The following is a 13165-nucleotide window of genomic DNA, read 5'->3' on the forward strand; positions in this document are numbered from 1 at the left end:
ACCCAAACCCTGCCCACCTCCCACCCACTTTTCATCTTTCCCATCACTGTAGACAATACCACTATCCTCTCAATCTCACAAGTCTGTAACCTTGGCATTATCCTTGACTCATCTCTCTATTCCACCCACATATTCAGTGTCACTAAATCCTGTCTGTGTAGTTTTCAGAACACTGCTAAGATCCACCCTTTCCTGTCCATCCAAACTGCTACTACAATGATCCAAACACTTATCCTGTCCTGCCTTGACTACTGCATCTCCTTGCTGACCTTCCTGCCTCCTGTCTCTCCCCATTCCAGTCCATACTTCACTCTGATGCCCAGAACATTTTTCTTAAAACAAAACAAACCAAAAAAACATTCAATTCATATTTCCCCACTCATCAAGAACACCCCCGGGTTTGCCCATCCACCTCTCTATCAAACATAAACTCTTTACCCTTGGCTAAAAGCACTCAATCAGCTTGCCTCTATTACCTTACCTCATTGATCTACTACAACCCAGCCTGCACACGTCACTCCCTCTTTCACTAGCTTGCTTGCTGTACCCCAATCTCATCTATCTCATCACCAATCCCTTTCCCTACATCCTTCCTCTGACCTGGAACTTCTTTCCCCTCCGAATATGCAACATCACTACCCTTCTCACGTTTATAGCCCTATTCATTCACTCATTCAATTGTATTTATTGAGTGCTTACTGTATGCAGAGCACTGTACTAAGTGCTTGGTCACATCTCCTCCAAGAGGCCTTCCCCAGTAAAGCCCTCTTTTTCCCTGGCTCCTCTTCCTTCTGCATTGTCAAGTCACTTGGATCTCTAACTTTTGTCCACTTGATATTCACCCCACTCTCAGACCACAGCACTTATGTACAAACCTACAAATTACATGTTATGAATAATTTATTCATATTAATGTCTGACTCCCCCACTAGACTGTAAGCTTCTTGTGGGCAGGGAATGTGCTGCCAACACTCCCAAGACCTTAGTTGAGTTGCTCTGCACACAGTAAGTGCCTAATGAATACCACTGATGATGATGAGGATGACTCCAAGAGGAGTCATGGCTAACTTGTAAGCCTTAGGTTCCTGGCCCTTGGCCGTACAGACAAAGTAAAATCAGGGAAGAAGGAATATCTTCTATTCTTCTATTAATGAGTGGTAAAAGGGCAAAGGGGAAGAAGAAGGGGAGAAATGAAAGCTTTCCTGCAGTGGAAGTGCTGGGAAAGAATATACCCATGGGGAGTAGATATGGTCTGTGACCCTCTGGGAGAATAGACAACAAAGTCTTCTGGTAAATTATACAGGGAATGTGTCTGCTAATTCTGCTGCATTGTACTCTCCCAAGTGCTTAGTACAGTGCTCTGCTCATAATAACTGCTCAATAAATAACATTGATTGATTTTACTCTGTTAGTACTAGTCCTTAAATCACAGGTCCCCTGACTGGTACAGATGAAAGAAAAAGAATTTCAGCAGGTGTGTAAAAATCAATCAATATCAAAGAGACTAGAGTGAGAGTAATTTGTATTTGGCTCTACCTACTGGGAGATATCTGTTAAACGAAAGCCAGAAAATTGGTATGGTTCTGGGTAATCTCTAACTTTCACAGTGCCTATAGGTGTCTGATTACCTACCTGTTCACTTCATCGCATCATCGAATCATGTACAGAGAACAGATATGCTTCATCATGCGGCATCATGATGTACCTATCATGTACCTTTCAGAATCTTCAGGACAGCAAAATGTTTGTTTTGCCCATAATGCAGTCTTGATAAAAACTCAATAAAGACACATTAGTCAAATTCCATTATGGCCATATCAGTCCTGCTATGGTATGACTGCAGACAATTCTGGAGGAAAGGAGGGGCTTAGTCTGGGAAGGTTGTTTGGAGGAGCCATGCCTTCAATAAGGCTTTGAAGGTGGTGAGAGTAATTGTCTGTTGGATTTGAAGAGGAAGGGCATTACAGGCCAGCAGCAGGACGAGGGTTCTGGGGTGAGATAGGCTGGATCAAGTCACAGTGAGAAGGTTAGTATTGGAGGAAGAAAGTGTGTGGGCTGGGTTGCAGCTCCCCTTTTTCCTCTGTTCCTCCTCCCCTCCCCATCACCCCAACTCCCTCCCTCTGCTCTAACCCCCTCCCTGCCCCACAGCACATGTACACATGTACATATTTATTATTCTATTTATTTTATTAATAATGTGCATATATCTATAATTCTATTTATTTATATTGATGCTATTGATGCTTGTTTACTTGTTTTGTTTTGTTGTCCATCTCCCCCCTTCTAGACTCTGAGTCTGTTGTTGGGAGGGATTGTCTCTATTTGTTGTTGAATTTTCCAAGCAATTAGTACAGTGCTTTGCACACAGTGAGCGCTCAATAAATATGACTGAATAAATGAAAGGAGGGGGCAAGGTGATGGAATGCTTTAAAGCCAATGGTGAGGAGTTTTTGTTTGAGGCGGAGGTGGATGGGCAACCACTGGAGTTTCCTGAGGAGTGGGGTGACATGTCCTGAACGCTTTTGTAGAAAAATCATCTGGGCAGCCTTCTTTCCTCTTCTTCCACTCTCTTCTGCGTCATCTTGACTTGCTTCCTTTATTCTCCCCCCTCCCCCGACCACCACCAGCCCCACAGCACTTTAGTACTTCAGTGCGTAAATGTACATATGCACATTAATTTATGTGTATTGATGTCTGTCCCTGCCCCCTCTAGACTGTAAGTTTGTTGTGGGCAAGGAATGTGTTTGTTTATTGTTGCATTGTGCTCTCCCAAACGCTTAGTACAGTACTCGGCACAAAGTAAGCAATCAATAAATACAATTGAACAGATGAATGAATGAATGAATGAATTGAACCAAGCAGTGATGTTAGCATTAGTCAGTTGACTTCCTGTTCTCCCAATTCATTGACAGGCTCTCCTTTCCATTCATTCTTCCAGCAACCTCAGGAAGGCTTGGGAAAACTGTCATTCCTAAGGAGATGGTTACCTCCAGGGGAATGGAGAGAAAAAAATCATCCTGGCCAGGCACATTAACTCGTGTGCAATGAAAATTACATTTTAAGGGGATCCACTGTAAAACAAAGTAATGTAAGTCTTGGAACTGATTTGTACTTAGTCTTCTGAAAGAAGCATTTCTATGGCTGGACTGGTCCAGATGGATAATAATAATAATGATATTTGTTGAGCACTTACTATGTGCCCAGCACTGTTCTAAGCACTGGAGTAGATACAAGGTAATGAGGTTGTCCCACGTGGGGCTCACAGTCTTAATTCCCACTTTCCAAATGAGAGAACTGAGGCACAGAGAAATGCCTCAAAGTCACACGGCTGGCAAGTGGCGGAGCTGGAATTAGAACCCATAACCTCTGACTCCCAAGCCCGGGCTCTTTCCCCTAAGCCATGCTGCTTCTCATATCCTACCAGATCTCAAATTACCCCAGATTCCTGTACTAAGTCATTTGGAAATTTGCTAATTAGAAGCAGTAGTAACAGTATTAATCAATCAATAAATGCTATTTGTTGAGCACTTTGTGCCAAACACTATACTAAGAACTTGGTAAAGGATAATATAATCATAATGGTATTAATTAAGTGCTTACTGTGTGCAGAACACTGTATATTAAGCACTTGGGAGAGTACAACAAAGTTGATAGACACGTTCTCTGCCTACAAGGAACTTATAGACTATCAGAGTAGTAGCAGTAGTAATATGGCCTAGAGGAAAGAACATAAACCTGGGAGTTAGATCACCTGGATTCTAGTCCTAGGTCTGCCACTTGTCTTCTGTGTGACCTCGGGCAAGTCACCTAACTCCTGTGTGCCTCAGTTCCCTCATCTACAAAATGAAGATTTAAAACCACTCTTCCTGCTTAGATTGTGAACCTCATGTGGGACCTAATTATCTTGTATCTACCCCAGCAATTAATACAGTGCTTTGGCATCTAGTAAACATTTAGCAAAAACCATAGTTATGAGGAGTAGCAGCAGCAGCAGCAATATTTACTGAGTGCCCATTTGATGTGGTACACTGTATTAGTTGCTTGGGAAGAACAGAGTAAAGAAGTAACAAGTTCCTTGCCCACAGAGAGCTTCACTCTAATGGGGAGACAAACCATAAACATACTACTAGTCAAGTTGGTCAAAATGAATAATCAAGGACATGTAGGTCCATGAATGGAGAGAGAATAAGTAAGTTCTTAAGTCCAATGAACAGCTTTGGAATAGTATAATGCTGGTGGCATTTTGATGAAGTGATCACAAGTGTCATAGTAATGAAAATAATTGTGGTATTTGTTAGGTGCTTACTATGTGCCAAGCACTGTACTAAGCACTGGGACAGATACAACATAGGTAGGTACCACATGAGACTCAAGTCTAAGTAGGAGGGAGAACAGGTATTGAATCCCCATTTTACAGATGAGGAAACTGAGGCATAGGGAAGCTTTGTGACTTGCCCGAAGGTAACACATCATGCAATTGACAGAGCTGGGATTAGAACCCAGGTTGTCTGACTCCCAAACATGTGCTCTTTCCACTAGCCTACGCTGCTTCTCATATCTATATCTCATATTAACAAGGTAACTGATCTGATGCCTCGTTTTACTGTTCTGTTAGGTTTTTAAAAGGTATTCCAAAGGACCACTCCCTTCTCTGCTTGATGATGGTATGAATATTTTCCCCTGATATGCCTCTGATATTTGAAGGGTGAGCACTGTAATACAGAATTGTAAACAATGGTTTAAGCTGTAAATGCTTAAAAGATGACTTGGGTTGAAAGGCTGAGAGCAACCCTGTCCGTCAAGAACTGAAGCAATATGACTTGACAGTATGTGTTTTAGCATAAGATAGCATATGCCTTGAGTGTATTGGGATGTCTGAGTGGAAACCAAAGGCCTTCAGCAACCTGTAAATGTTATCCTACAGCAACACACACATTTTGCAGTTCCCTACCAAATTTATAAAATACAACTCTGACTTCCTCAAAGAAATTTAAGAATACATTTTTCTCTGCACCAAAAACAAAATGGGAAGCCTTCTAACTAAATGGCTGGTAAAGACTAAATACCTCAGCTTTGCATTTCCATTTCTGAGAGGCCGAGCAATATTGGAGCAATTGCAGGTAAGCAACGTGACATGCCAAATGTATTACTGGTTTCTATATTACCATCATTCTCCTCTCTAACTCCCAGAAATTGTTGTTAAAGTAGGAAAGGAATCACCTCCCCCTCCCTCCACTGCCCCCGTAAGCTTGCTGTGGGCAGGGAATGTGTCAACCAACCCTGATGTACTCTCCCAAGCGCTTAGTATAGTACTCTGCACAGAGTAAGTTCTTAATAAATATCACCGATAATGAATATCGCAGAGTGGGTAGACATGTTCCCTGCCCACAGGGAGCTTACAGTCTAAAGGGGGAGACAGACATTAATGTAAATACATTATGGATAAGAGAGAGGTACAGAAATGCATGAGGTGGACTGAAATGAAGTACCCTTTGTTTTTCTATCCCTGCACCATCTACATGGACATAACCATTTCTTCTGGGGTAGCAGCCCATTCTGTCCAGAGAGCTGCATGCCATTGTTGGAGGGCTATTCCCTGATTCCCAAACAGCGAGCCATCCAAAATCCAAAATTACAGAGGAATCAAGTGTCCATATATTTGGATCATTTTTTGGAATGAAGAGGATGAGGCACTTAGCCATACACTCATTCATGTATTCATTCATTCGTTTTTCCAGACTCTATTATCGGCTAGATGGGCAGGTCCTCGGATTTATGACATGAGTGGCTCCAGAGACGTTAAATCAAAATGTTGTAAGTTGGAACTGATTTTCTCAAAGGAACTAAATTCTAAATGGGTTTCTGCATCAGGATCAGTTTCTCCATTTTCACCAAAATCACCCAGAATTGTGTACCCCATGAATTTTGAATGGGGAATGTAGCTAAATTCCTGTGTTGATACTTTCAGACAGGGTAGGGTAACCAACCTTTGCTCCATTGGAAGAAAATGGATCTGTTAATAATAATAAAAAATAATAATTATGGCATTTGTTAAGCACTTACTATGTGTTGTCCTGGGTAGATACAAGTTAATCAGGTCAGACAGAGTTCAAGTCTAAGTAGGAGGGAGAACAGGTATTGAATCACCATATTACAGGTGAGGACAGTAGGCCCAGAGAACTCAAAAGACTTGCCCAAGATCCCAAGCCCATGCTCTTTTCACTCCACCATGCTGCTCAACCCTCCTTGGTGGTTCTTCCTAGTTATCAGATAAACTCTCTTCACCTCCTGCCTTCTTTACACTTCTTCCTTATTCCCCCTCATCATTAAGATTATGAGCTCCATGAGGAACAAGGATGGTATCCAAACTGATCAGTTTGTATCTTGTCGGCTGTGTGATTTTGGGTAAGTCACGACATCTCTGTGCCTGTTACCTCATCTGTATCTTGGTTATTTGCATTTTTTATTCACTAGTGACCATTATTTTTATCTATTTCCTCAACATTTGTCTAGTTAATGTTTTATGTCTACTGTCTCTCCAGTTCGATTGTAAACACCTTGAGAGGAGGAAAAGCAACTTTAACTTTTTTTGTATGTCCACAAGAGCCTGCACATAGCAAGAGTTCAATCTAGGCTCTTGCTTCTGCTGGTACTTGAAAAAACAACACACTGATTTTAGCACCTAAAGTTGCACCCAGTGCTGGACTTATGAGGATGATGGTGGTATTTGTCAATTGCCTACTATATATGTGCCAAACACTGTTCTAAGCACTGGGTTAGATCCAAGCCGATCATGTTGGACAAGGTCCCTTTCACACAAGGGGCTCACAATCTTATCCCCAGTTTACAGATGAGGGAACTGAGGGGGGTGTCACATTTTCAGGCTTCTTCATTCAATGATTACACTGATACAATCAGAGTCATAACAGTTTACCACATCCGACCTCCAGCATTTCTCGCAGAGACATCAGCACAGAAAACATCCCCAGTTCCTCTTTCTTCTCCCTCTCCGCACCAGCATATCTTCCTGCAGTACACTATAACTCCTCGGGACACTTCTTTGAGAAGGTGTTAGTGAGTGAGCATGCACTTAACGGCACATGCAGCTGAACTTAATGACTGTTTCCTTTTCCAAATGATTGCTTGAGGAGTAGCTTTTATTATCCCTTGGGCACAGATAAAAATAAACAAAACGTCCCCAGCAATGGGTTCTGTAACCCAAGAAGTTAAAAGTTGCAAGGATGTGCGTGTGTGTGTGTGTGTGTGTGTGTGTGTGTGTGTGTGCATGCTTGGGAGTCTAAAGTTCTGTTTGGAGAGGAGTTTCAAAGCTTATATTTAACAAAATGTTCACAAATTGTGCTGTCTTCTCCAGGGTATGCAAAAACCCATTAATACCTTGTTTGTCATTATCAGAGTGTCTATTATGAAGCTGAAGCCATGTGAAAGGTTGCCTCTCTGCAAGAGAGCTATGACAGGCCTCATGGGAAGTTTGGAAGGGGATTGATGATGGTTATGTGTTGCCTTGTTGGGGAGGGTTGGGGACACGGGCAAGGAGATGGTTTAGTAAAAATTTCCATTTAAATCAAGAAAAAACCCAACTTCCCCCTAATAGCCATTCCGATGGCTCCTTTGACCAGCTGCTGCACTGACACCCTACAGAGGAACAAATTGCTTTCCTAGCAGGACATTTGGACGCTCCAGAATTAATAGATGCAGATCCCAGCATGCCAAGCCAAGTGAGAAGGCAATTTAATATGAGAAACACTGTCATCTCAATTTAGGACAACAGCCAGGGTACTCTATGGGGCATTACAACAGCTACTCCAAATACCCTGCATAAGACATTCTCACTATCTTAAGGGAATGGAAAGCTGGCATTTCTACCAACAGGCCTAAGCCAAGGAGATTGGAAGACGTAATGCTCAGATGACAACAGCATTGTAATGTCTGAGGAGATCAGTCTCTGTTCAGTGGCCTCTCAGGTCAGCGGAGATCGGCCGCAAAGTTTGAGAGGGAAGGAACCAAGAGAAAAGCAGCTAAAAGCATCAATAATACAGAATAGAAGATGTTTTGTATTCAGGTTGAGGTTGGTGGGTGGGAGCGGGTGTATGAATCACACCTAGGAAACTGATGTATGACATTCTTCTGTGCTCGTATTCCTGCTTCCCAGCACAAAGAACATGAAAAGCAATTTGAGCGTGCATCTTATAATACTAAGTTATTATTGGTCTGAGCCTCACTGGAGTCGAATCTAAATGCCACATCGATTAGTGTGGCATTTTGTGGAATCGATTTTCTTTCATCCCATAAAGATAAATTGAAAGTTTTCTATCTCAATACTGCTTGCACCCAATACATCTAAATGTGTCCTGTTAGGGAAACAATATATAATAATGTTGGTATTTGTTAACGCTTACTATGTGCAGAGCACTGTTCTAAGCGCTGGGGTAAACACAGGGGAATCAGGTTGTCCCACGTGGGGCTCACAGTCTTAATCCCCATTTTACAGAAGAGGGAACTGAGGCACAGAGAAGTTAAGTGACTTGCCCACAGTCACACAGCTGACAAGTGGCAGAGCTGGGATTCGAACTCATGAGCCCTGACTCCAAAGCCCGTGCTTTTTCCACTGTGCCACGCTGCTTCTCATGAATCGAAGGTTGCAAGCTGGGGGGTGAGAATCCTGGGTGAATTAGAAGATGTTGCAAAGGGTTTGACCATTGGACTCTCTCAAGCACGAAGTACAGTGCCCTGTTTTAGAATAAGTCCTCAATAAATATCACTGATGGATCAATTAGCAGTGGGAGCAGCAGTCACCTCCATGCTGAGCTGCTTCTATCAATCAATTAACTAGTGGTATTACTGAGCACTTACTGGGTGCAGAGTACTGTACTAAGTGCTTGGGAAAGTACACTCCAATAGAGCGAGTAGACAGGATCCTGCCCCTCAAGGAGTCTACAGATTAGTGGAAGAGATGGATGCTTAAAAAAAAAAATTACTATTAGGGAACAGAGTGTCTAAGTGCTGTGGGGGTAGGGGTGGAGTGAGTTATCAAAGTGCTTGCTTCTTACTAGTGAGAACTCAAAAGCACAATAGCAGCAGTTCTGTGTGTGTGTGTTTGTGTGTGTATGTGTGTGTGTCCACTTCAAATTTGAAAAAAAAATGGCATTACTGACCTAAGCACAAGGCTGTGGCTGAAAAGGCAGCTGTGCCACCAATTATTTATTTGCCATGCTTGCTGCTTCCAGGTACTTACAGACTTGATCACTGTTTTGCAGTCTGTTTTTTTTTTATGGTTTTCGTTAAGCACTTACTATGTGCCAGGTGCTGTACTAAACGCTAGGGTAGGCACAAGCTCATCATGTTGGACATGGTCCATGTCCAACAGGGGGCTTCAGAGTCTTAATCCCCATTTTACAGATGAGGTTACTGAAGCCCAGAGAAGTTGTGACATGCTCAAGGTCACACACAGCAGGCAAATGGCATTGTCAGGATTAGAACCCAAGTCCTTCTGACTCTCAGGCCCATGCTCTATTCACTTGGTACCCTGATCCTTTTCAAATCATCTGCTAAAGGAGAGGAACCCTTCCTCACAGTTTCACCTTCTGAATCTAAAAATAAAATTGGACTTCACCCAAGCATAACTATGAGTCATCTCCAATGTCCTGCTTTTTGCATAATCTTGTGTGAAGCATGAGGAGATGTCATTGAGTGGGTCAGTGCTTGGAAAACGTCACTATGGATCCAGGTATGCGACAGGTTTTAGTGTCAGTCTAAATGGTTAGGGCCCTAGTATACCTTCAGTAGAAAGATCTGCCCACGTGGGACATCTTATTCAACCAGGCTTTTTACATTCTTATGAATGAATTAATCTGAACTATTCAAATATGTTACAAATCTCCAGTCAATTATTTTCTAGCAAAAAAAAGAAAAACCTCCAAAGATCTGGTTATCATGCCAATTGAAACTGTACTCATTTCATGTAACCCCATATAAAGGGATACTAGAGTTGGCAAGTATTTATTCTAGGAATGAGGACAGATCCCCTTCTAGGCTGTGGGTAGTAACGTGCCCACCAACTCCGTTTTATTCTTCTCTCCCAACTTAGACTTAGTACAGTACTCTGCACAGAGTTAAGTGCTCAATAAATACCACTGATTGACTGATTCTGTAGAGGTTAAAAAGCACTTGCTGTTCATCCCACCCTCTCAGCCCCACAGCACTTATTTACATATCCATGATTTATTTTAAATGTCTGTCTCCTGCTCTTGACTGACTTATTCCCTTTGCTCTTCCTCCCCCCACTGCACTTATGTATATTTCTGTAATTTTATTTATTCGTATTGATGTCTGTTTACTTGTACTGATGTCTATCTTTCCCCCCCTACCTCGCCACCCAACCCCCAGACTGTGAGCTCATTGTGGGCAGGGACTGTCTCTCTTTATTGCTGTATTTTACTTTCCCAAACGATTAGTACAATGCTCTGCACACAGTAAGCACTGAATAAATATGAATGAAAGAATAAATGAATGACACATGCTCTCTCTGCTGCTGAAAACTTATATCAAGCCTTATTCCCCCACCTGCAACATCAAACAGCAACTGGGAATACAGCAATTTATCCCACTTTAGATTGTAAGGTCTCTGTGGTCAGGAAATGTACTTCCCATCTCTCTTGTATTGTACTCTCCCAAGTACTCTATACGGTGCTCTGCACATAGTAAGCATTCAATAAATGCCAATGATCGATTGGTCCCCACAGCCAACTTGTAACCAAGTCAGTCAGTCAACTGAATTTACTGAGCACTTACTGTGTGCAAAGGACTGTACTAAGCGCTCGACTCCCATAACTCTCAACCTCCTACCGCCAAAGGTCTGGTATATCTAGCCTTAGCATTCGGAAATGATATTATCGATGCAGAGGTCAGTCAGTTGTATTTATTAAGCGCTTACTCAACACAGAGCACTGTACTAAGTGCTTGGCAGAGTATAATACAACAGTAAAAGGACACAATCCCTGCCCACAGTGAGTTTACAGTCTAGAGATCATGGCTTGCCAAGGGACCGTGGGCAAGTCACAACTTTCCTGAGCTGCAGTGCGTAGATGACGAAGTCAGAGGGGGAAAGTGGGTGGGGAAATGAGATATTAGTCAGGGAAGGCTTCCACAGGATTATTTGCCATCCCAGATGTAGAGTGTTAATTTACATTTTTACCCACTGCTGCTAGTTGGATTTGCTTCTTGACATACTTCTAGCCTCTCTGCTTCCTTTTGGCCAGGGGAAAAAAAAATTTTTTAAATCCCTTGGGGTCTTAAACAATCCTGCTGCAACCTGAGCAGCTGAGGGCCCCCAGATTGATGGGTGCCTGGGGTTTCTGGGACCCACTAGGGACAAAAGGACCATCCTCAAGGGCAGAGACAACACATTGAAGGCTTTCCCTGTTCCTGCCAGCCGACTCTGTCCCACGGGGAAGGCGTGCTGAAGCTGGGAGAGGTTGGCCTTCCCTTCTCATTTAGAGATGCCCGCAGAGTCTCCTCAAAGACCATGCACCATGGGAGTGGAAGGCAGAAAGCCCTGAAGTCATCTCACCCCCTCCCACCTTACCACACTGATCTCCTACCTGTAGACTTCCAGTGACCTCCAGCCTGTACACTTTGCTCCTCTAGCATCAGCTTGCTCACTGTATCTCTATCTCATCTATTTAGCCACTGACCCTTTGTCCATGTCCTCCCTTTGATTTGGAGCTCCCTCACCCTCCATATATGCCAGACCACCACTCTCCTCACCTCTCCTCCAAGAGGCCTTCCCTCATTAAGCCCCCTTTTCTCCCATTCCCTCTCCCTTCTGTGTCACCTAACCATCTGGATCTGCATCCTAGAGGCTGATATTCTCCTGATATTTACTCCAACCTCAGCCCCAAAGCACTTATGAACATATTATCCATAATTCATTTATTTATATTAACGTTCATCTCCCCTTGTATGCTGGGAGTACCTTGTGGGCAGGGACTGTGTCTACCTGCTCTGTTATTGTGTACTCTCCCAAGCATTTAGTACAGCAATCATTCAATAAGTACCTTTGATTGATTGATAACAGGTATGGAAGTTTCTCACATAACATTTGGAAGTAATTTAGTCAACTCTCTACTATCTAAACTAACAGAACAGGGCAGTGGTGAAGATTACTAGAGGAAAATAGATCCCATAGTTTGGAAGAGATAGCTTAAGCTGCAGATAAATAGTGAGATGAAGCAGCTTTGAGTCTGACAAGGTCATGGAGGGAAGAAGCTTTAATCCCAGCTTTGCCGCTTGCCTGCTGACCGACCTTGGGCAAGTCACTGAACCTTGTCTGCCGGGTGACCTTGGGCAAGTCACTGAACTCAAATGTGCCTCAGTTTCTTCACCTGTCAAATGAGAATTCAGTACCTGTTCTCCTTCCTGCTAAAACAGTGGGGCGGGGGGGCTATGGCTGACCTGATTGTGGCTGTTCACTCTCACACATAGTAATCACTTTAACAAATACATTTTTTTCTTAGAGTTATCTATAAAACGGAGCCCATGAGAGATACAAAAGTCACAACTAACACAATAAGGGCCCACATGACAGTCTTATGAAGGTGGGTTTGCATGCAGCTTCCTTTGTAAAATAAAGCCAGCTTTATTTATATCTATAATTTACATTAAATAAATATTAAATATGTACTAGTGCTGATGAATTATTCCCCTGCTAAAATTAAAGTACAGCATATCTGTTGGTGCAATGTCTTTATATATAAATATACATATACATATATACATATATGTATATACAATATGTACAATACATACATAGATATAGATATACATACAGGGCTACTGAGAGCTCACCTCCTCCAGGAGGCCTTCCCAAACTGAGCCCTCCTTCCCTCTGCTCCCCCATCCTCTGCTCTTCCCCCTTCCCCTCCCCTCAGCACTGTGCTCATTTGTATATTTTATTTATTGCCCTATTTATTTTGTTAATGAGGTGTTTATCTCCTTGATTCTATTTATCTTAATGATGTTTTGTTTTTGTTTTGTTCTCTTTTGCTTTGCTGTCTGTCTCCCCCGTTTAGTCTGTGAGCCCATCATTGGGCAGGGATTGTCTCTATCTGTTGCCAAATTGTACATTCCAAGTGCTTATTACAGTGCT

The sequence above is a fragment of the Ornithorhynchus anatinus genome, chromosome X1 (genome assembly GCF_004115215.2).
Source record: "Ornithorhynchus anatinus isolate Pmale09 chromosome X1, mOrnAna1.pri.v4, whole genome shotgun sequence".
Classification (NCBI taxonomy): Eukaryota; Metazoa; Chordata; class Mammalia; order Monotremata; family Ornithorhynchidae; genus Ornithorhynchus; species Ornithorhynchus anatinus.